Source organism: Bufo gargarizans, chromosome 3 (genome assembly GCF_014858855.1).
Source record: "Bufo gargarizans isolate SCDJY-AF-19 chromosome 3, ASM1485885v1, whole genome shotgun sequence".
NCBI lineage: Eukaryota > Metazoa > Chordata > Amphibia > Anura > Bufonidae > Bufo > Bufo gargarizans.
The window spans coordinates 383,837,711-383,863,834 of NC_058082.1; the positions used below are offsets into that span (position 1 = coordinate 383,837,711).

The 26,124-nt window shown below is 43.3% G+C and overlaps 1 protein-coding gene across 4 annotated transcripts in view; it reads right to left on the reverse strand.

Annotated features, from left to right (window-relative positions):
* ANKS1A (ankyrin repeat and sterile alpha motif domain containing 1A) overlaps positions 1-26,124 on the reverse strand; it is a 731,235-nt gene that overhangs the window by 73,588 nt on the left and 631,523 nt on the right. The gene's annotated exons all lie outside the window — the stretch shown is intronic.

Below are 26,124 nucleotides of genomic sequence, written 5' to 3' on the forward strand. Positions count from 1 at the left end.
GAACCCCTACTGCAATTAACCCCAATGCTGCCGGCACGTCAGTGCCATCCACACCGTGGGTGACATTCCTGCTATATTACGTGACTTTAGAGGGTTCTTCTCAATAGGATGTAACAGAACGGTGACCTACAATAAGTCAAAAGTCAGCCATATAAGCTAAATCATTATCCTATAAAGAAACATCCTCCATTATATACAATCGGGACATCTGCACAAACCCCCAAAGAGTAAATATAAAATCTTCACGATAAGACAAAAAAGTTCATTGTGGGCTCCTTATACACACACACATATACACACGAAGTTGCCCATTACTTTGCCCTTAAATAAAATGGCGACTGCTATTGGTGAGCATTTGAGTCACTAGGGGCGGAGCATGCGCAGTGAGAGAAGAATAACGCTGAGGTTTTGGCACCGCTACACGCGATCTACATGTAAAGATACAGTGATTATTTGACAGTTTTTATGACCATAAGTCCCTCCCCGAACATAAAAGTTTATATATTGTTTATCACATTGATGGTCAAGTGTTTTTTTTATGTTTTTAGGCACTTTTCTCGATATATACACACATGAATGCACATACAGTTGCAAGAAAAAGTATGTGAACCCTTTGGATGGATATGGATTTCTGCACAAATTGGTCATAAAATGTGATTTGATCTTCATCTAAGTCACAACAATAGACAATCACAGTCTGCTTTAACTAATAACACACAAATAATTAAATGTTACCATGTTTTTATTGAACACACCATGTAAACATTCACAGTGCAGGTGTAAAAAGTATGTGAACCCCAACTAGACTCTAATCAATGAGATGAGATGAGATTGGAGGTGTTTGTTACAGCTGTCCTGCCCTATAAAAAACACACACCAGGTCTGGGTTTGCTTTTCACAAGAAGCATTGCCTGATGTGAATGATGCCTTGCACAAAAGAGCCCTCAAAAGACCTACGATTAAGAATTGTTGACTTGCATAAAGCTGGAAAGGGTTATAAAAGTATCTCCAAAAGCCTTGCTGTTCATCAGTCCACGGTATGACAAATTGTCTATAAATGGAGAAAGTTCAGCACTGCTGCTACTCTCGCTAGGAGTGGCCATCCTGTAAAGATGACTGCAAGAGCACAGCGCAGACTGCTCAATGAGGTGAAGAAGAATCCTAGAGTGTCAGCTAAAGACCTAAGAAAGTCTCTGGCATATGCTAACATCCCTTTTAGCGAATGTATGATACGTAAAACAGTAAACAAGAATGGATTTCATGGGAGGATACCAGAGAGGAAGCCACTGCTGTCCAAAAAAAACATTGCTGCACGTTTACAGTTTGCACAAGAGCACCGGGATGTTCCACAGCAGTACTGACAAAATATTCTGTGGACAGATGAAACCAAAGTTGAGTTGTTTGGAAGAAAAACACAACACTAAAAGAGGCACAGCACACCAACATCAAAACTTCATCCCAACTGTGATATATAGGACTGAGGACGACGAAGGTCAGATTACAGACAGCCAGGGACTGTAAGTAAATGATTAAAGCCAGGTCCTCCCCAGCAGCTGATAACAGTGCCTGGGCTGTGTGCACTTCTCCCTGTCCCTGCGCTTGGCAGACGCTCCCTCACTCAGCAGACTGGGACAATGCAGAGCTGAATCAGCACAGAGCAGGGAAGGGAGATCTGCAGTCTGCTCAGTGTATAAATGAAAGCAACATGTGGTAAGAGTACCCCTTTGTGCTGCAGGAGATTAACTCTGGTTACTGACACTTTTGGGGGGCTATTGTTACTGGCTAGTGAGGGCAGGCGGGATTAGCCTCAGGGGGAGGGCAGTGGCGGCCATCTTAACTGAATAGTGAAATTGCAGTTTTATGCAGACTGGTTGCTAAGGGCTGAATCTTATTAAATATGGGGCAAGTCAGTCTAATAGTAACTGATTCTGGAATATCATGTTATTAGTAACTACATATATGAAAATTGAAATTAGGGTCTAAGTGTGACAGTTATCCTTTAAGGCCATCTGTCCACCAGCTGAAGCTCAACAGAAGATGAGTGTTGCAACAAGACAACGACCCCAAGCATAGAAGTAAATCAACAACAGAATGGCTTAAACAAAAGAAAATATGCCTTCTAGAGTGGCCCAGTCAGTATCCTGACCTCAACCTGATTGAGATGTGGTGTCATGACCTCAAGAAAGCGATTCACATTAGACATGCCAAGAATATTGATGAACTGAAACAGTTCTATAAAGAGGAATGGTCAAGAATTACTCCTGACCGTTGTACACATCTGATCTGCAACTACAGGAAACATTTGGTTGAAGTTATTGCTGTAAAAGGACGTTCAGCCAGTTATTAAATCCAAGGGTTCACATACTTTTTTCACCTGCACTGTGAATGTTTACATGGTGTGTTCAATAAAAACATGGTAACATTTAATTCTTTGTGTGTCATTAGTTTAAGCAGACTGTGATTGTCTATTGCTGTGATGAAGATCAGATCACAATTTATGACTAATTTGTGCAGAAATCCATATAATTCCAAAGGGTTCACATACTTTTTCTTGCTACTGTATATGAATTATATTCTATTATAATCACGTTGACACTGTATATAAATTATGGATTGCTTTATTGTGATATTGGTCATTAATTAATCAATTATGGCATATATAAACATATGCACTTGCACTTTGTAATTCACTTGGCTTGAGAAAGGTTCCATGAGGGGGCTGAAACGTCGCTAAAACGTGACGTGTGTGAATAAATACACTTTTTTTTTTTTTCACCATTTACAGAGGAGTGCACTGGATTTCTTCAGTTATTCATACACCCATGATCAAGGGTTAAACACTGGCACCCAGATTGTCACGAACAAGGAGTGCTGCCCCAGTTTTGAAATGTATATTTATATTTATATATATATATATATATATATACACACTATATAGTCCTGTATACTGCTAATACATATACACACACACTATATACTGATGTCCTGTATACAGCTGTATATATATTAGCAGAAGGACCCCATATTTCATCTATTTAATTTCATGTTTGTGTGTGTTGTAGAAAGATAGACAGTACCCACTATATAAGATAGACAGTACCCACTATAACAGTGACATCAACAGTACCTCGCTCCTTTAACAGTGACTTCCACATCGGCCTGCCCCCTTAACAGTAACATCCACAGCGCCGTTCCCATTAACAGTTACCTCCACAGAGGCAGCTTCTTTATTAGTGACCTTCACAGTACCCTGTCTTGGTAATAGTGATTTCCAGAATAACCGCCCCTTTAACAGTGACCTTCACAGAGCTCCATTCCCTTAAAATGTGACCTCCACAACACCCCACCCCCTTAACAGTGACCTCTACAGCAAACCCTCATTTAACACTGACCTCCATAGCGCATGTTTCCCTTAACTTTGACCTTCACCGTTTCCTGCTCCCTTAACAGTTACCTCCACAGCAGCCTGCCCCCTTAACAGTAATATCCACAGTGAAAGCTCCTTTATTAGTGACCTCCACAGTACCACATCTCCTTAACAGTTTTTTCCACAACACCACGTCCCCTTAATAGTGGCCTCTACAGCAATCTGCCCCTTAACACTGACCTTCATAGCGGACAGTCCCCTTAACTGTGACCTCCACAGCAGACACAGGGATGTCCTTTTGAACAGCTCACTCTCAGACAGCAGCACTGTGCGGTCTGAGTGTGAGCTGCAGGTAGAAAGTCAGCCTCCCTCCCACCCCTGCAGCTGATAGAAGTTAACTTCATTTTTTTCAATCCCCATAGGATGCGGAGAGGGAGGGGGCATGGACTAACCGGGTTGGGGCGTGAATTAGCTGGACCTGGGGGGCAGGTTTTTTAGGTCCGTATTTTGCCCCCTTAAATGTGACCTCCACAGCACTCTGCTCCCTTAACCGTGTCATCCACAGCGCCCTGCCTCTTTAAAGCTGACCTATAGCAGTTTAGAAAAATAGCTGAGTTGTTATGGAAACCTGGTGTAAAACTGTGTGTTTGTGGAGACTAAGGCGCTGCAAGCTTCTGCTTCTATTGTCTGATAAGGGCTACGTGACCAGGCTTCTATTGGCTAATGCATTTTTTGGGGAATCTCTCAGGAATGGTATGTGCTAGAGAGCTGACATCTGGTCTAAAACCTTCCCGGACACCTGATGTACCTGTGTGCCAAATTTCGTGACTGTAAATGCGATGGTGCGGATTCCTTTAGCGGACATACACATACATACATGTCCTTCTGCTAATATATATATATATATACACGGTACAGACCAAAAGTTTGGACACACCTCATTCAAAGAGTTTTCTTTATTTGCATGACTATGAAAATTGTAGATTCACACTGAAGGCATCAAAACTATGAATTAACACATGTGGAATTATATGCATAACAAAAAAGTGTGAAACAACTGAAAATATGTCATATTCTAGGTTCTTCAAAGTAGCCACCTTTTGCTTTGATTACTGCTTTGCACACTCTTGGCATTCTCTTGATGAGCTTCAAGAGGTAGTCATCTGAAATGGATTTCTTGCCTTATAAATGGGGTTGGGACCATCAGTTGCGTTGTGGAGAAGTCAGGTGGATACACAGCTGATAGTCCTACTGAATAGACTGTTAGAATTTGTATTATGGCAAGAAAAAAGCAGCTAAGTAAAGAAAAACGAGTGGCCATCATTACTTTAAGAAATGAAGGTCAGTCAGTCCAAAAAATTGGGAAAACTTTGAAAGTGTCCCCAAGTGCAGTCACAAAAACCATCAAGCGCTACAAAGAAACTAGCTCACATGCGGAACGCCCCAGGAAAGGAAGACCAAGAGTCACCTCTGCTGCGGAGGATAGGTTCATCCGAGTCACCAGCCTCAGAAATCGCAGGTTAACAGCAGCTCAGATTAGAGACCAGGTCAATGCCACACAGAGTTCTAGCAGCAGACACATCTCTAGAACAACTTTTAAGAGGAGACTGTGTGAATCAGGCCTTCATGGTAGAATATCTGCTAGGAAACCACTACTAAGGACAGGCAACAAGCAGAAGAGACTTGTTTGGGCTAAAGAACACAAGGAATGGACATTAGACCAGTGGAAATCTGTGCTTTGGTCTGATGAGTCCAAATTTGAGATCTTTGGTTCCAACCACCGTGTCTTTGTGCGACGCAGAAAAGGTGAACGGATGAACCCAACATGGCTGGTTCCCACCGTGAAGCATGGAGGAGGAGGTGTGATGGTGTGGGGGTGCTTTGCTGGTGACACTGTTGGGGATTTATTCAAGAAGGCATACTGAACCAGCATGGCTACCACAGCATCTTGCAGCGGCATGCTATTCCATCCGGTTTGCGTTTAGTTGGACCATCATTTATTTTTCCACAGGACAATCACTCCAAACACACCTCCAGGCTGTGTAAGCGCTATTTGACCATGAAGAAGAGTGATGGGGTGCTGCGCCAGATAACCTGGCCTCCACAGTCACCGGACCTGAACCCAATCGAGATGGTTTGGGGTGAGCTGGACCGCAGAGTGAAGGGAAAAGGGCCAACAAGTGCTAAGCATAGCTGGGAACTCCTTCAAGACTATTGCAAGACCATTTCAGGTGACTACCTCTTGAAGCTCATCAAGAGAATGCCAAGAGTGTGCAAAGCAGTAATCAAAGCAAAAGGTGGCTACTTTGAAGAACCTAGAATATGACATTTTCAGTTGTTTCACACTTGTTTGTTATGTATATAATTCCACATGTGTTAATTCATAATTTTGATGCCTTCAGTGTGAATCTACAATTTTCATAGTTATGAAAATAAAGAAAACTCTTTGAATGAGAAGGTGTGTCCAAACGTTTGGTCTGTACTGTGTGTATATATATATATATATGTATATATGAAAAAGAAAATTCCACGGCACTTCCCAAAAATAGATAAGTGTTTATTTCACCAGATGCAATATTTCGGTTCTTCCTTTGGAACCTTTTTCAAGCAATTAAAAATGTTTGGCTACAACATATATAACGACTCACAAGGGCATATCGCAGGCTGAACACTCCACCAAAGCCTATCAGTTTGCCCTTAATTTAGGATGGCACTGGCTGTGAGCGGACACATGGGACAGCGGCGCAAGCGCATTGCGAGTAGGAAGACACACAGGTCTTGGTGCGTCTGGCTGGTGCGCGCCGCATATGCGCCTGTTCTACAGCCTTTAGTGGAGTGTTTAGGCTGCGATATATCCTAGTGAGTCTTTATATATGTTGTGGCCAAGCGTTTTTAATATGAATAGCACTTAGCACTTTATGTTCGCAAATGAAATAATGTACACATGTAATGATGCACAAGTATCTATTATATGCAATCATGGACACTGATATACCACAGGATTTAATCAAGTTGTAATCGAGATCTGGCTGACATGGACTTAGTGTCTAGTCTGAACAGGCTGCAAGACAACACTGGGATTGGAAGTGATAGAGGGGCGTGTACTTTTAAACATGCATTAATCGGTGATTAATTAATTAGGTGATGTATAAATTATTGCACTTTTGCACTTTGTAATTCACTTGGCTTGAGAAAGGTTCTGAGAGAGAAACGAAATGTTGCTGTGTGACATGTGTGAATAAAGGACACAATTTTTCACGTTTTACAGAGGAGTGCCGTGGATTTCTTCTACTTATATCTACACCCGTTATCAAGGGTTTGACACAGGCACCCGCTGCAACATAGAAGGAATGCTGCCCCATTTCCACATTCATATATTTACATTGGATATAAAAAGTCTCCACACCCCTGTTAAAATGTCACGTTTCTCTGATGTAAAAAAAAATAAAATTAGACAAAGATAAAACTTTTTCCACCTTTAATGTTACCTAGAAACTGTACAACTCAATTGAAAAACAAACTGAAATCTTTTAGGTAGAGGGAAGAAAAAATATAAAAATAAAATAATATGGTTGCACACCCTTAAACTAATACTTAGCTGAAGCACCTAGTGATTTTATTACAGCACTTAGTCTTTTGGGGTATATGAGTCTATCAGCATGGCACATTTGGACTTGGCAAGATTTGCTCACTCTTATTTGCAAAAACACTTCAAATCTGTCAGATTGTGAGGGCATCTCCTGTGCACAGCCCTCGTCAGATCACCCCACAGAATTTCAATCGGATTCAGTGCTGGGCCATTCCAAAACTTTAATCTTCTTCCGGTGAAGCCATTCCTTTGTTGATTTGGATCTATGCTTTGGGTCATTGTCATGCTGAAAGATAAAGTTCCTCTTCATGTTCAGCTTTCTAGCAGAAGCCTGAAGGTTTTGTGCCAATATTGACTGGTATTTGGAACTGTTCATAATTTCCTCTAGCTTAACTAAGGCCCCAGTTCCAGCTGATGTTGCTACCACCATGCTTCACTGTGGGTATGGTGTTCTTTTGGTGACGTGCAGTGTTGTTTTTGAGCCAAACATATCTTTTGGAATTATGGCCAAAAAGTTCAACCTTGGTTTCATCAGCCCATAACACCTTTTCCCACATGCTTTTGGGAGACTTCAGATGTGTTTTTGCAAAATGTAGCCTGGCTTGGATGTTTTTCTTCCTAAGAAAAGGCTTTCGTCTTGCCACTCTACCCCATTGCCCAGACATATGAAGAATACGGGAGATTGTTGTCACATGTACCACACAGCCAGATATTCCTGCAGCTTCTTTAATGTTAATGTTAATGTTGCTGCAGGCCTGTTGGTAGCCTCCCAGATCAGTTTTCTTCTCGTCTTTTCACCAATTTTGGAGGGAAGTCCAGTTCTTGGTAATGTCACTGTTGTGCCATATTTTCTCCACTTGATGACTTGTCTTCACTGTGTTCCATGGAATATCTAATGCCTTGGAAAAAAGTTTTGTACCCTTCTCTTGACTGATACCTTTTAACAATAAGATCCCTTTGATGCTTTGGAAGCTCTCTGTGGACCATGGCTTTTGCAGTGGGATGCGACTAAGAAAATTTCAGGAAAGACCAACTAGAGCAGCTGAACTTTATTTGGGGTTAGGCCCCATGCACACGGCCGTTGTTCACAGCCGTGTGCGGGCCGTGGAACCGCGGCCTGGATCCCTCCTGAGAGCAGGAGCGCACGGCGTCACTGGTTGCTATGACGCCATGCGCTCCCTGCTGCCGGCACAGTACAGTAATACACTGGTATAGATCATACCAGTGCATTACTGTATAGCGGCGGCAGCAGGGAGCGCACGGCGTCATAGCAACCAGTGACGCCGTGCGCTCCTGCTCTCAGGAGGGATCCAGGCCGCGGTTCCACGGCCGTGAACAACGGCCGTGTGCATGGGGCCTTAATCAGATGCACTTTAAATGATGGCAGGTGTATGCTGACTCCTATTTAACATGATTTTGAATTATTGCTTAATTCTGAACACAGCTACATCCCCAGTTATAAGAGGGTGTGCAAACTTAAGCAACCACATTATTTAAGTATTTTTTTGTTTTCTTCACATCCATCTAAAAGATTTCCGTTTGTTTTTCAATTGAGTGGTACAGTTTATAGGTCACATTAAAGATGGAAAAAAGTTCTGACATGATTTATATTTGTCTAATTTTTTTTTTTTACATCACAGAAACCTGACTTTTTAGGCTACTTTCACACTTGGCGTTCAGAGCAGATCCGTCTGGTGTCTGCACAGACGGATCCGTTCCTATAATGCAGACAATGGGATCTGTTCAGAACAGATCCGTCTGTATTATAGTTTAGAAAAAATTCTAAGTGTGAAAGCTGCTCAGACGGATCCGTCCAGACTTTACATTGAAAGTCAATGGGGGACGGATCCGTTTGAAATTGAGCCATATTGTGTCAACTTCAAACGGATCCATCCCCATTGACTTACATTGTAAGTCTGGACGGATCCGTTTGCTTCCGCACTGCCAGGCGGACACCCGAACGCTGCAAGCAGCGTTCGGGTGTCTGCCTGCGGAGCGGAGGACAAACGGTGCCAGACTGATGCATTCTGAGCGGATCCGCATCCACTCAGAATGCATTAGGGCAGTACGGATGCCTTTGGGGCCGCTTGTGAGAGCCTTTAAACGGAACTCACAAGCGGAGCCCCAAATGCTAGTGTGAAAGTATCCTTAACAGGGTTGTGCAGTCTTTTTATATCCACTGTATAAATATATATATATATATATATATATATATACACACACACACTATATATCCTCCTATCCTGCATAGTGCAAAGGGAGAAGAAGGGCAGATGATTCACACCCACAAATATTCATGAAGGGAGAGCTTAGTCACTGTTGTTATACGCCCTCATAGCTTTGCTGCAGCAAGTAAACAAAGCATTATTAACCCCTTAAGGACCAGCACTGAACATGTAGGAGATGCAGGAGATGCACCCGCCCGATCAGCTGCAGGGGTCCGGCAGTCACTGATAGACAGACTTCTGCTGTATGCGCCGACATCGGTAAAAACACTGATGCTGGCGCATTAACCTTCACACTGCCGAGGTCAGCGCTGACCACGGCAAGTGCGGGATCCTGTTGGGTGCAGGGTGGCCATCAGGTCCCCGTCACAGCAGAGCGGCAGGGCATCTTGACTGCCTTCCGTGACAGCCTGTGAGATCCAGCCCCCTGGATCTCACAGGGAGGTTGCTGTAAGTGTATTATAGTGTGTAATACACTTACAGCCAAAGCATTACAATAAAGAAAGTATTATAATGCATTGTAAAGGTGATCAGACCCCCAAAAGTTGAAGTTCCAGAGTGGGAAAATAATTTTCAAGTAAAAAAAAAAGCGTCACTAAAAGTGCAACACCAAGCAATCAAAAAGGCATCACCTCATCCCACATAAAATTAGCCCCTACCTAATAAAAAAAAAATAAGGCTCTCAGACTATGGAGATACCAAAACATGATTTTTTTTTGTTTCAAAAATGCTTTAATTGTGTTAAATGTAAAAGAAATAAAAAAATACATATTAGGTATTGCCGTGTCTGTAAAAACCTGCTCTATAAAAATACAACATGGCCTAACCCCTCAGGAGAACACAGTAAAAAAGATGAAATAAAAACGGTGTCAAAAAAGCCATTTTATTGGCTTGTAATAACAAGCAATAACAAGTCATCAAAATTGTGCCATCTCACCCCACAAAAATGATACCCTACCTAAGACAATCGCCCCCCAAAAAATGGCTCTCAGACTATGGAGACACTAAAATATGTTATTTTTTGGGTTTAAAAAATGATACTATTGTGTAAAACCTAAATTAAAAAAAGTATACATGTTACATATTGCCACATCCATAAGGACCTGCTCTATAAAAAGTATCACATGATCTAACCCATTAGGTCAGGCATTCTCAAACTGTGGCCCTCCAGCTGTTGCAAAACTACAACTACCACAATGCCCTGCTGTAGGCTGACACCTGTAGGCTGTTCGGGCATGCTGGGAGTTGTAGTTTTGCAACAGCTGGAGGGCCGCAGTTTGAGGATGCCTCCATTAGGTGAACACAGTAAAAAACAAACAAAAAAAAAAACTAGTGTCAAAAAAGCCATGACAAAAAGTCCTCCCGGCCTGCCTCCTCCCTCCTCTCTGCCACCTACCAAGCTCTTGTAGTTGTAAGTAACGGTGATTATGCAATTACCGGTATATACATAATTAACTATTACAGTATACAGATACGATTATACAGTGAGCTGGGCCCGTGTAGTAGAATACAGTCACTGCACGGACCCCGCTGTCATTATAAATGCAGACGCCATCCCCCAGCCCCTCCTCCCTCACAGCTGATACACCCGCCGCGCGGCATCACGGTGGGTGTATCATTGAAAATATGGCAAAATCAGCAGCATTCGCCCCATAAGACGCACTGCTATTTTTCCCCCACTTTTGGGGAGGAAAAAGTGCTTCTTATAGGGCAAAAAATACGGTAAAGTGATTCTGAGAGGCTTGCATAAAGGAAACCACCCATAAATGACACCATTTTAGAAACTACACCCCTCAAATTATTCAAAACTGATGTTACAAACTTTGTTAACCCTTTGGGTGTTCCACAAAAATTAAAGAAATTTGGAGGCAAAATTTCCCAAATTCCCCCCCCCAGATTTTTCATGTTAATTATTTTTTTTTAAAACAGCAAAATAAACCTCAATATGCACTACTCTGATTCTGCAGTTTAGGCTACTTACTGCAGCTTGCGCTTGATCGGATCCGTTCTGAACGGATCCGATCATATTAATGCAGACGGAGGCTCCGTTCAGTACGGATCCGTCTGCATTAATAACTTAGAAAAATTTCTAAGTGCGAAAGTAGCCTGAGCGGATCCGTTCAGACTTTCAATGTAAAGTCAATAGGGGACGGATCCGCTTGAAGATTGAGCCATATGGTTTTATCTTCAAGCGGATCCGTTCCCATTGACTTACATTGTAAGTCTGGACGGATCCGCATGCCTCCGCACGGCCAGGCGGACAGCTGAACGCTGCAAGCAGCATCCAGCTGTCTGCCTGGCCGTGCGGAGGCGAGCGGAGCGGAGGCTGAACGCCGCCAGACTGATGCAGTCTGAGCGGATCCGCATCCATTCAGACTGCATCAGGGCTGGACGGAAGCGTTCTGCTCCGCTCGTGAGCTCCTTCAAACGGAGCTCACGAGCGGACAGCAGAACGCTAGTGTGAAAGTAGCCTTACAGAAATACCCGATATGTGGTGGTAAACTGCTCTATGGGCACATGGTGGTCAGAAGTAAAGTAGTATGTACCCCATAATGGTAGCAATAAAAGCATCACCTTATCCTGCAAAAAATGAGCAATACAAAAACATGATTTTTTTCTCTAAAAAACTCTCTTAAATAAAGATTGCGTAATCTTTATTTAAGAGAGTTTTTTAGAGAAAAAAATCATGTTTTTGTATTGCTCATTTTTTGCAGGATAAGGTGATGCTTTTATTGCTACCAACAGCTTTTTTTTAGTCACCTCACTATGTGCTCAAACAGCAGTCTACGACTACATATGGGGTGTTGTCGTATTTAGGAAAAAAAGCTACAAATTGGGGGGTGAATTTTCTCCTGTTACCCATTGAAAAAAAATAAAACATTTGGTGCTAAAGCAATATTTAATTGTAAATTTTCATTTTCACAGCCAAGTGTTTCTAAAGTCTTTAACCACCTCAGCTCCCCTATCTTAAACACCCTTAATGACCATACCACTTTTTACAATTCTGCACTACACTACTTTCACCGTTTATTGCTCGGTGATACAACTTACCACCCAAATGAATTTTACCTCCTTTTCTTCTCACTAATAGAGCTTTCATTTGGTGGTATTTCATTGCTGCTGACATTTTAACTTTTTTTTGTTATTAGTCGAAATTTACCGAAATTTTTGCCAAAAAATGACATTTTTCACTTTCAGTTGTAATTTATTTTAAAAAAAACGACATTTCTATATAAATTTTTCTCTAAATTTATTGTTCTATTATTAAGTGTATATATACATATTATTGGTTTGGGTAAAAGTTATTTACAAACTATGGTACAAAAATTTTAATTTCCGCATTTTGAAGCAGCTCTGACTTTCTGAGCACCTGTCATGTTTCCTGAGGTTCTACAATGGCCAGACAGTAGAAAACCCCCACATATGACCCAATTTCGGAAAGTAGACACCCTAAGGCACGGGTGTCAAACACAAGGCCCGCGGGCCGAATCCGGCCCGCCAGACCTCGTCATGTGGCCCGCGTAGCCGCCGCCGGCTGCCAGCCTTCACCTTTTATTATCACTTCCTGCAGGCGGCCCCTGCAGGAAGTGATAATAAATCGCATAAGGAGCGCTGTGTATTACCAGTACTTACAACTACAAGCGCTCGCCGAGAGGAGGCAGGCTGGGAGGATGGGCGGTGGCAGTGTGAGTCATACGTTACGCGCCTGCGCCGCCCACTTTATGAATGAAGCAGGCGGCGTGGGCGCATGACGTATGACTCACGCTGCCAGCGCCTGTCCTCCCGGCCTGCCTCCTCCCTCCTCCTGGCGAGCGCTTGTAGTTGTAAGTACCGGTAATACACAGTGCTCCTTATGCGATTATATACATACGGTAACCATTAACTATTAGAGATACGATTATACAGTGAGCGGGGCCCGTGTAGTAGAATAGTCACTGCACGAGCCCCACTGTCATTATAAAAGCAGATGCCGGCCCCTAGCCCGTGTATTGAGGGTCATTCACTACAGGGACACTTATGGAGGGGATCTGTGGATGACACATAGCATAAGATGCTATATATGTGTCATCCACAGATCCTCCCCATAACTGTCATACACAGATCCCCCATAAGAGCCACCCACAGATCCTCAATAAGTGTCACCCACAGATCCCCCATAAGTGTCACCCACAGATCCCCCATAAGTGTCACCCACAGATCCCCCATAAGTCCGATACAACCGGCCCTTTGAGGGTGACCAAACTGCTGATGCGGCCCCCGATGAATTTGAGTTTGGACACCCCTGCCCTAAGGTATTGACTGATCGGCATAGTGAGTTCATAGAACTTTTTATTTTTTGTCACAAGATAGTGGAAAATGATGATATTTTTTATTTTATTTTTTTCTTACAAAGTCTCATATTCCACTAACTTGTGACAAAAAATGAAAACTTCCATGAACTCACTATGCCCATCACGAAATACCTTGCGGTGTCTTCTTTCCAAAATGGGGTCAATTGTGGAGTAGTTATACTGCCCTGGCATTTTAGGGGCCCTAATGCGTGAGAAGTAGTTTGAAATCCAAATGTGTTAAAAATGCCCTGTGAAATCTGAAAGGTGCTCTTTAGAATTTGGGCCCCTTTGCCCAGCTAGGCTGCAAAAAAGTGTCACACATGTGGTATCGCCGTACTCAGAAGAAGTAGGGCAATGTGTTTTGGGGTGTCTTTTTACATATACCCATGCTGGGTGAGATAATTATCTCTCTAAATGACAACTTTTCCCATTTTTTTAATACAAAGTTGTCATTATAGAGAGATATTTCTCTCACCCAGCATGGGTATATGTAAAAAGACACCCCAAAACACATTGCCCAACTTCTCCTGAGTACGGCGATACCACATGTGTCACACTTTTTTGCAGCCTAGGTGCGCAAAGGGGCCCAAATTCCTTTTAGGAGGGCATTTTTAGACATTTGGATTCCAGACTTCTTCTCACGCTTTAGGTCCCCTAAAATGCCAGGGCAGTATAAATACCCCACATGTGACCCCATTTTGGAAAGAAGACACCCCAAGGTATTCCGTGGCACAAGTTAGCGGAAATTTTATTTTTTCTCACAAAGTCTCCCTTTCCGCTAACTTGTGACAAAAGTTCAATCTTTCATGGACTCAATATGCCCCTCATTGAATACCTTGGGGTGTCTTCTTTCTGAAATGGGGTCACATGTGGGGTATTTATACTGCCCTGGCATTTTAGGGGCCCTAAAGCGTGAGAAGAAGTCTGGAATATAAATGTCTAAAAATGTTTACGCATTTGGATTCCGTGAGGGGTATGGTGAGTTCATGTGAGATTAAATTTTTTGTCACAAGTTAGTGGAAAATAAGACTTTGTAAGAAAAAAAAGAAAAAAAATCTATCAATTTCCACTAACTCGTGGCAAAAAAAAAAAAATCTTCTATGAACGCACCATGCCCCTCAAAAGTGATCTTTTTATAGCGCTGCAGCAATTTTACAGTGTTTTTGCAGTGATCAGAAAAATATCTTCTATACACTGCGGTATCACAACTTGTTAACTAGTCAGCGTGGGTTCTATTCTTGTTTTATCATTATTAGGTTTTTCTATTGTTTTTTGGGGGCAATTAACCCCTTATCAGAACCCTGCAGCGACACGCCTCACTTTAGTGTTTTACAGTGTGTGCTACTACTATCCATTTATTCTTATAACTTGATATTGTGTTGTTCCTTTATTATTTCTACTATAAGTTATGAATGAATTGCTAGCTGTCTGCAGTAATGGTACAGAGGGGTGGTAACAAGTTGGGGGGAGGGGTGTAAATGCACAGTCTGAAAATAGCAGCACTGATTGGATTGAGTCTGTGCAGGTACACACCCCCAACTGGTTACCACCCCTCTGTACCCTTACTGAAGACTGCTAGCAATTCATTTATAACTTCTATTAGAAATAATAAAGGAATGGCACAACATAGACAGGGCTCCAGACAAAAAAACAATCTCAAGGAGCCATTGGCTCCTAACCTGAAACCTTTTGTCTCCAAATTTAAAATCCATATAATATAGCTGGGATGCTAAGGAACATGGGGTTTTCTAAGCTACAGCCACTCAGTTCCCACCTATCTCTAGAACAGGGCCCCCATAATTAAGAAGAGAGCACCACGCATGTGTGGCAGGCGCTCTCGGCTATTTTCAGAACTCCCATAGAAGTGAATGGACAGTGAACTACGCAAGCATGATCACCTCTATGGAAGTTCCAGGAAGTTTCGGCACTCCCATAAAAGTCAATACAGGGTGGGCGTGCATACATAGTGCGTCCTCGTTCACTTTGGGGGCCGTACCTATCCTATGCCACCAAAGTGCGAGATGGGCCAACCCCTTTAAAAGGGTATTCTGGTAATCTGATAATCCACAGGATAGTTTTATATTTCTGACCACTTGGACTGCCCCATACCCCAAAATGAATGGAGAGGCTGGTGGAGCGTGCGCCTTGGCAGAACATTTATTCTCTATGTGACCACCAGAAATAGCCAACCACTGTCCTCAGCTATCTCCAGCAGTCCACTAGAGAATTAATGGGGCGACAGGTGCATACACTACCCGCTGCTGCATTTATTTCAGGGAGCGCCATAGGGTATGGGGCAATTTTTTTCATTAATGGAGGGGTTCCCAGACACCTAGCAGTCTATACATGAAGATATCTTCACCTGTCCTTCAATGACCTGGGGCATAACTACAATGAAAGGAACGGCACAAGTGGGTGGGGGAGGGTGGGGGGGTCAGTGCCAGGCGGTCTGTGACTGGCAGGAGCCCCTCTGCTAGGCACACTACCCCCATGGCTTCTCTGCAATAAGGTATACAGTAGTTAGTGACGGCACATCCGTACAGACATTGAGGCTCTCCACACAAGGCCAGGGCAATGTGATTCACTTCCTGAGATAGTGCACATGATGTCACTGAGCTTTTCTCCCCGCCTACTTGTCCAGGACTCTTCCTCCACAAGTTACACTAAGGCAGAGGACTGGCCACTGCTGCAGCCTCAGAGCCTGCTCACACAGATACATACAATTAAAGATCGTTCCCCCTAGCATGCAATAAAAGTGCCAGGTGAATGCCTTCATATATCCTTCAATGACACCTGCTATGGTGACTGGGAAGTCATGTGCTGCCACTACAGGCCTGCTGCCCCCCCCCCCCCCCCTGCACAGGGCACTGCCCAGGAGAACACTACCTGTACCTGCACCAGCTACTGGCTGCATTAGGAAGTTTCAGCATGGGATCAGCACTGTGCTCCATCCAAACCCGCCCACTGTCACGGATGGTGTTGCAGAAAGCTGGAACTTATAAATAAACATCCGACTGGCTTGATCCCAAACTAAGGAGCATATGGGTGAGCCCTATAAAACCCCTAGAGCTCTCCCTGACTGCTATGCCCATGCAAAGGTCTTTATGGTAGACGATTGCATGTCCACGTACCTCATACTATGGGACACCTGAAACCCTATAATAGTGAGGGGACACGACCACCGTCTCCCTGCACTTAATACGGATGGAGTCAGGATCACCTAGAATCAAGCCAGCAAGGAAACACAAATAAAGGAAACAGACTTATCTGAGTATTCAGTAGAAGCAGCCTTCAGCAGTGAACACAATCCAGGAAGAAGTATAAACCGCAAAGTGAGGCAGTATGGGAGGGAATATAAAGTGAGACAATTAGTATAATTAGGTGACAGCTGGGAGAAGGAAAGGAGATGACAAAGTGAAACCAAAACAAAGAACTTCATGCAGGTAGAGAAGAACATCTAATAGACCTTCTCACAGAAGTGGCGGAGACACCCACTGCAGGTACTGAGAGCTCAGGTACTGTGTCCACCCCGGCCCCCTCACCTTCACACAAGCACCCTGATGACCAGAGACTGCAGCCTATTTGCGCTGTCCATCAAAATGCCCGCCATCCCAAGCCCCGCCCACCCATCGGCGACAGCCTATCACAATGCAGGGGTGCCAGATTAGCCAATCAGTGAGCAGAATCAAAAGTCTTTCACCTGCATGTGACCAGACACCTGATTGGAGGATGAGGTTTGTGGCTATTCTGGCGATGGAGATTCGATGTGTGTAGCGCGATGTTTGATAAAAGAGCAGCGGAAGGTCTAGACGCAAATTTTTCAATTCATTTTGCAATTCTAAGTCGCATTGGCGACCATTTTTGTCGCCATCTGGAGCCCTGATAGAGCCATAAGAATAGATGCTCCAGAATTGTTATGAGAGGGAATGCAAGTAGCTATTAAAACAGGCATGTTAGGAGTGGTGAAAGATCCTCTTTAAAGTGACTTCATAACTGAATTGGTCCTTAAAAAAGTCAAATTTTCTTTAAAAAAATAAAAAGGCTTCTTAAATTCTAAGATATTCTATTTATAACTCTCCAAAAGCAGAGACATTTTTAAAAACTATTTCCATTTCACCACCATGACGGCATGCAGGAGAGATTGACCCCTGACCTCTGTAGGGGCAGGAACAGAGAACGGTTAAATTGTCGCCTCCCACCACCATTCACCAGTGTGTTCCTGCCCCTACAGTGGCCAGGACAAAGAAAGTCCTCTCTGCCAGTCAGAGAGGTGAAGTGCATTATTTATATCTACCCTTTTTTTTGTACCTGGGAGCTGCATCGGGAGTTCGGCGCTTCTCTTGCAGAGGACTCGTTCTAAGTATGTCCCCTGCTCTCCGGAGGTGCATTACAAAGCTGACAGGGAGACGACAGGGGCACGCTCCCTGTTAATCAGGAGCCTGCCCTGATGCTGCACAGGCCTCCTATCTCCCAGTGAGATCAGCTGGCCGAGACGCAAGAGGCCGGTGTTGCGGGCGTCTAACATCACTTCAGGGTCAAGGAGTATACCCGGAAGTGCTTCTGTAACTCACGCCACGGATTTAAAACTTTGTGCCTCTCCGACACAGACACAAAATGTCGGACCCGGAGCCGCAGCACCCGAAAGAGCATGACGCTCCAGCGCTACAAACCGTGAGTGCCCACACTAGATGTATTATACGGAATACCTCTTATGGCAATGTTCTCCCCTTGGTCTAAGTTACCTCACGTTTTTAATGTATACTGCACTTATTTTGATGTACTATACATAGAATCCTGCATTAATACAGCTGCTCTCTTATCATATGTCTCTAAACAGACTTTGAAGAAGCCCAGGAAGAGTTTGAAATGCCTCCAATGCTATGCTAAACTTTCTGCTAAATATCCAGAAAAACTTTGTAAAGAGTGTATTACGAAAATTGTAAGAGATGAACAGCCGTCTATCATGCAGGAATTCAAATCTATGATCCACGAGGAAGTTAAATCTTCAATGGCATAATTTTGATAAGAAGGCCTTGCTGTACCTCCGCCAAAAACGGATAAACATCTCCTCCTCAGACTCTGACGGTTTGGAGGATGAGGCCTCTTCATCTAAAAAAAGATGAAGACGAGTATCCCGTATCAGAAGGGGAGATAACAGAAGAATCAAAAACATATTTTTTTTTCCCTCTGAGGAAATTAAGACGTCAAATAACCTCACTCAGTACAAGAGGAAATGTTTGGGTGATTGCCTTTTCGCTCCCAATTTAACCAAGGAAAATCCTTTCGGGGAAAAGGTAAAACTGGCTGCTGGAGCTATTCAAAAGGGGGACAGGGTAGAGGATATCTCCATAACCCCCAAAATAAAAACAGCAACAAAAAATGATGTCATGATAGGGGGAAGACTAAATAACTTTTACCCTCAGTGGGAATCTGTAACTTCAAATCCCTGGCCCTTAAACATAATAAAGGACTGCTACAGATTAGAGTTTTCTTTCTCCCCTCAAGAAAGATTCTGAATCTATCATCATCCGGCAAAAACACAATTGAATCCGAACCCAGTGTCAAAAATACTTAAGGTTCGCCATAAAAGATCCCCTGGGGAACCTAGCCCATTTTTAATTTGTCACCCTCCCCTTCGGGATATCATCTGTCCCCAGGGTATTTATCAAACTAATAGTAGAAATGATTGCCTTTTTGTGAACTCATGGCCTAACAATCGTCCCCTACTTAGACGATTTCCTAATTATATCAGACTCGGAACAGCAGATAAAATCAGATCGGGACAGGTTTTGTCATCTTTTAAAAAATCTGGTATAGTAACAAAAAGGCCGAAAAAAGACATTTGTCAATCCAGTTTGGCCTGTTATCCTGCAAGTTGAACCAGAGGAAGGCAAAAAAAAAAAAAAAGATGAGGTAGAAGTCAATTTTCCCCACTTTAGGGGAATAAAAAATTCCTTCCCGACTCCAAACAGGCAATCAGACTAACTCCCTGGATCAACGACCCCTCTCTAGTAGCTATAGCCTGTAATACTCCAGAAATACATCCAGGCCCCTCTTGAATTCCTTTATTGTACTCACCACCACCACCTCCTCAGGCAGAGAGTTCCATAGTCTCACTGCTCTTACCGTAAAGAATCCTTTTCTATGTTTGAGTACAAACCTTCTTTCCTCCAGACGCAGATGATGTCCCCTCGTCACAGTCACATGGGTATGGGTAATAAACTTAACCGCCCGACCATGTAACGCACGGATGCGTCCGGGAGGCGGTTGATTTATTCCTCCTGGACGCATTCGTGCGTCATCTCGCGAGACGCAAGATTTTGGACTGAGCCGGCCCGCGCATGCGCATCGCGGGCCGGCAAATGAACGAGAACCATTTCGTCAACAGCCGGCCAGCCAATGATCGTGGCTGGAGGGCTGGCGATTTTTAAAATGTCGAATCAGAAGCCATATAACACATCATGTTAGTAAATATGATGTGTTAAATGGCTTCCCTGCTCCTCTGCTGGTGCTTTTGGTCGGTTGGTTCCACCAGAGGAGCAGGCTTCACAGTGAGTACACCAAACAGAACACTTTAGCCCCAGATCACCCCCCTGCACCCCAATTAACCCCTTGATCACCCCTTCTTGTCCCTGTCAATCACTAGTGAAACGGAAAAAAGTGATCAGTGTAAACTGTCACTTTTTTTTTTCCACTGGTATTGACTGTTAGGTTTTAGGGATAGTTTAGGCCCCTTGGTTAGGTAGTTTAGCGATCGGTTAGCGCCCAGCCCACCGCACCCACTTATTCGCTGATTAGTGTATCGCTAATCAGCATTTGTACTTTTATAGTATCTGTAAGTGATCAAAACTGATCACAGTCAGATCTATAATAGTATTAGTGTCACCTTAGTTCGCCCTCCACCCAAAACGCAGTGTTTGCCCAATCAGGCCTGATCGGTTGCCCACACGTGCGTTCACCCACGCCCGCCCTGCCGCAGTGCCAAAAAATATATTTTTTTTTTGATCGCTGCGGCGATAAAAAAAAAAATCAGTTTTGATATTTTTTATCAACCGCAGCGGCCTCCGGTACTTTGCTAGCCTCCCATTTGTAAGACAGGCTTGCTTTTTTTCTTGGGTAGTCTTAGGGAATACCCCTAAATTTAGTTGCCCAAATGTCAAACAGGGGGTATTCTTTTGAAGAGGCCTACAGGCTTCTGACCCAGTCGGATGAGGAATGGGAACCCTCATCTGATGAATCTAGCGGGTCAGAATATGAACCTGTAGAAAGCAGTGGCAGTCTGACTCAAAGTTCGGACGAGGAGGTTGAGGTCCCTGATAGCACCAGGTGTACCCGGCCCCGTGTCGCTAGACCACAGGTTGCGCAGGATCCACTTCAAGGGCAGCAGAGTGGGGCTGGCGCTGTCGGATTACGCGGTGAGGCATACACCAGCAGCGCAGCCCATCCTGGACCTAGTACCAGCACTGCCAAACAACATGGTGAAGTGGCGAGCACCAGAAGGGCAGTTGAAGCTGGTACGGTGGCACGTGCATTAGTTACCCCGTCGCAGCCACCGCAAAGACGGGCCCGTAGACCCCCTAGAATCCCTGAGGTGCTGGCAAACTCTGATTGGCAGTCCCCAACTTCAGCCGCACCTGTAGTTCCCCCTTTCACCGCCCAGTCTGGAGTTCAGGTTGAGACAGCTCAGATCGGTTCGGCCCTGGGATTTTTTGAGCTGTTCTTGACTGCAGAGCTCTTGGACTTAGTTGTGGCAGAAACAAATCGGTATGCCACACAATTTATAACCGCCAACCCGGGAAGCTATTATGCCCAGCCTTTCCGGTGGAAACCAGTCCAGGTTTCCGAAATTAACATTTTTCTGGGCCTTCTCCTCAACATGGGTCTAACTAAAAAGCATGAAATGCGGTCATATTAGTCCACGAACCCAATTCATCACATGCCCATGTTCTCTGCTGCTATGTCCAGGACACGATTTGAGACCATCCTGCGTTTCCTGCACTTTAGCGACAACACCACCTCCTGTCCCAGAGGCCACCCAGCTTTTGACCGGCTCCACAAAATTCGGCCCCTTATAGACCACTTCAACCAGAAATTTGCAGATTTGTATACCCCAGATAAAAACATCTGCGTAGACGAGTCCCTAATACTACTTTTTACCGGGCGCCTTGGCTTCAAACAATACATCCCAAGCAAGCGTGCCCGGTATGGGGTCGAATTGTATAAGCTCTGTGAAAGGGCCACAGGCTATACCCACAAATTTTGTGTCTATGAGGGAAAAGATCAGACCCTGGAGCCGGTCGGTTGCCCTGACTACATGGGGAGCAGTGAGAAGACAGTCTGGGACTTGGTGTCACCCTTATTCGGCAAGGGGTACCATCTTTATGTGGACAATTTCTACACAATTTCTACACAAGTGTGGCCCTCTTCAGGCATTTGATTGTAGAACAGATTGGCTGCTGTGGCACCGCGCGAACTAGTCGCGCGGGCTTCCCCCAACGGCTCGTTACCACCCGTCTTGCAAGGGGGGAGAGGGCTGCCTTGTGTAACGAAGAACTGCTCCTCCATTCACGCAGACACGACAATCCAAATTGAGCGAGCAACCCGTGTCATTGAAAAGCCCCTCTCAGTCCATGACTATAACCTTCACATGGGAGGGGTGGACTTCAATGACCAGATGTTGTCTCCGTATTTAGTGTCCCGCCGCACCAGATTTACTAGTCCAATTCAGAGGAAAAAAAAGGGCAAAGCAGTATCAAAGGCAACCATTGCTAGATGGATCAAACTGACGATTTCAGATAAAATCCAGGGTATTGATTGCCCCATAGGAATTAAAGCCCATTCTACCAGGTCAATTTCTTCTTCATATGCAGAAAGAGCAGGGGCTTCTCTGGAACAGATATGCAGAGCAGCCACCTGGTCTAGTGTGAATACTTTGGTGAGACACTAAAGATTGGACTTATCCAGATCCTCTGATCTTTCATTCAGGCATAAAGTTTTACAAGCCATAGCCCCCTTCTTAATGTTAGTAATCTGTTAGGTCTGTCCTGCGTGCCGTCATGGTGGTGGAAATGGAAAACCGGAATTAGACTTACCGGTATCTCAGTTTCCATGAATCCACCATGATGGCACAATAACCCACCTCCAAAAAAAAAATAAAAAAAAAATAAATAAATAAAAAGATTATATATATATATATATATATATATATATATATATATACAAAAAATTTAAATAAGGGTATGAGGAAATACCCCCCAAAAAAAAAAAAAAATTATATCGTGGGTTGGAGCACTGTAATCTGAAACTCACTGGTGAATGGTGGTGGGAGCCGACAATTTAACCTCTCTCTGTTAGTGCCCCTACAGAGGTCAGGGGTCAATCTCTCCTGCGTGCCGTCATGGTGGATTAATGGAAACTGAATTACCGGTAAGTCTAATTCCGTTTTTTTTTAAATCAAATTTTTCTGTAAATTTTGGGATTTAAAAAAAATTAAGGTAAAACTCAAATTTATCACTAACAAGAAATACAACATTTAATAAGAAAACTATTTCAGAATCCCTTAGATAAGTAAAAGCATTTTAACGTTATTACTACATAAAGTTAGATATGTCAGATTTGAAAAATGGGACTTGGTCATTAAGGCCCAAACTGTCTGCAGACTATTAAATAGTCCCACAAGGGAACTATAACAGACAATCTTTCGATTGCTTCTAAAATACAATACACTACACTGTAGCGATACCCCTTTGGGGCAGAAGGGCTCAACGCCAGAGAAGTCCTTTTCCCAATAGTGAGAGGTGCTGCAGGAACTCCAGGGTCATCTGTGAGGGAAGCAGGAACAGCTCTTATAAGAGCTAGTGAACTGTGATATAGCATTTTCCCCAATAAGAGACAGAACTCAGTATTGAGAGTGAAGATGAACTGCCTTTATTGGTGCCACACTTGGCCTTATATGCAAGTCCCCATGCAAGGCGACCCCCTATCTGGACCTGATGGGGAACTGCGTGACAAACACACAGACCAATGGAAACAGGACACACAATCCCTCTCCTCTGCTTGGGAGATAATTAGGTCAGATACAATTACCAAACACAATTAACAAAACACAATAGGCTATGCCTGTGATACAATTACCAAACATAATCCATAAACAGAGCCTATTTCATGATCCAAGGTTCTTAAAGAAAATGCGTCACCAAAAATGTTATCTGCCAGTTAAAACCAGACAGAAACACATCACATTTAAAAAAATCTGTGTTTATTTTCTGATTGTCGATTTTTTTTATTTTATTTCCTGAATACTATTATGGGGGCTGCCATCTTGCCTGAGCTGTTCTTAAAAATGCTTTATGGCAGGAAGGGGACCCTACTGACTTAGATGGCAGAGTTTTCTAGGCATGCTTTGTGAACTGTGCAGAAGTCATTATACAAGGAAAGAATAGATAAGTTTTGAGAATCACCTATTGTGAATGGTGGATCCTGTCTTATCTATACACAGAGATGATACTGTATCTCCTTATCATTACAGGCAGGGTTAGAATGAGTTAAATGCAGTAAAGTAATCTGTACCAACCAAGAAGTGGCACCAATTATTAGACATAGTGGCCAGTGCAAAAACTGCTGGATTTTTGGTTTTAGTTTAAATATAAAAAGTGACATGGAAAATTAAAAATAACATCAATAATTATTTAAAAATATGTTAAACATAAAAAAGTGATTTAAAGGGGTTGTCCCATACAAAAATAATCTACAGTTGTCAAACCAACACCTGCATCTAAGTACTTTTGTAATTGCACATACTTCTAAATTTACCATAGCCACTGAGTTATTCAATAAAATGTATATGTATATCACCACCTGCAGTTTGTTTTTCTCTTATTTCTTTAACCTGCTCACTGAGAAGGCCGCACATGCTCAGTTTCATTCTTCAACGGCCTCCTCAGCTGTGACAGGGAGAGCTGAGACATGCCCCCTGAGCTGAAGCAGAAAAGACAATCCTCTTGAGCTGCTGGCTTGATACAAATCTAGCAGAGCAATGATGAATGGGGAGGTCTCTGGACCAATGTGCAGTACAGGACTGGTTTTAGCTTTGTTGATATTGTCATGTACTATATGATGTCTGATTTTAATTTTTTACATTAGTCATGGGATAACCCCTTTAAACACCAGGTCACTTTCTGATAACACATTCTTTTTAATCTTCTCCACCAACTTCTGGGTAATTACAGTGTTACAAGTTGAAGTAAAATCAATGAATAGCATTCTAGCATATGTATTTGGCTTTTCTACATGTGACACAGCAAGTGTGGAGGGCAATAGAAATTGCATCCTCAGTAGATGTATTATTCCTATAAGAAAACTTGTATCTATGCAACATAACAGGGATAGTGGCAAAAACAGATGACAACATGATTTCATGATAATTGGCATAAGCGCCACTGGCCATAGTCATTTAGAATTCTGATATTGTGCTTTTTTGGTAAGGGGACAATGATGGTGGCTTTCAAACACCTGGGGACTACAGCCAATTGAAGTAAGAGATTGTTCCGCACACAATCTTTAAACATGTTTTAGTAATATGAATTTTCTTCATGGCTGATTTTAGTAATATCAATTTTCTTAATTGCTGATTTTACCTTATGACACTGTAAAACAACTTCGGGGTCCCCTTCTTCAAAACACCCCAGTGTAAACTCCTCACCTGTATCACTATCAATGCATGCAAAAAATTGATTCAGATTACCAGGAGACACAGCATCTAAACTTTTCCTTTCCGTGCCCCTTTGCAATCAGTTAAAGGGGTTTTCCCATCTCAGACAATGGGGGCAAATCACTAGGATATGCCCCCATTGTCTAATAGGTGCGGGTCCCAGCACCTACAATGAGAACAGAGCCGGGAAATGAATGGAGGGCGCACTGCGCACGCGCAGCCGCCCTCCATTCATTTCTATGGGGCCGCCAAAAATAGCTGAGCGCTGGTTCAGCTATTGCCGTCTGCCCCATAGTAATGAATGGGAGCATGGGGCGCGCGGTGCGCTCCCATTCACTTCTATGGGAGCTGCGCTTGGAGGTGGACGGACCCCGGAAAATCCAGGGTCCTCCAGCCACAGTGCTCCCCGCTTCGTTCTCATTGTAGATGTCCTATCAGACAATGGGGACATATCCCCCTATTGTCTGAGATGGGAATACCCCTTTAAGATCTTAATACCTTTCCACATAATCCTTAAGTTGTTACCCCTGGTACTCACCCCTGTACTCACAGCTCTGATACCCCTCTTCAGCTCTCTTTGGGTCTCGCTATAGGTCAATGCATGTCCTGATTTATATGTAACAATCTTTGCTCTAAGCAAGTACCTACTATCATACCCTACTCTAAGCAAGTACCTACTATCATATCCAATATCAAACCATGGCTTTTGGTTTGGAAATACCTTAAAAGGGTAACTGTCATGTTTTCATAAAAAAATAAAAAATAAAATAAAAACAATTTTCACATATGTTACTGCTGCAGCAGCATTATACATAAAGCAATCTTTAGTTTCTTCACATACCACTGTTTTTCTTGAGTTTCCCTTAGTTACGGCTGTTTAAACATTTACAATATGAGGACCT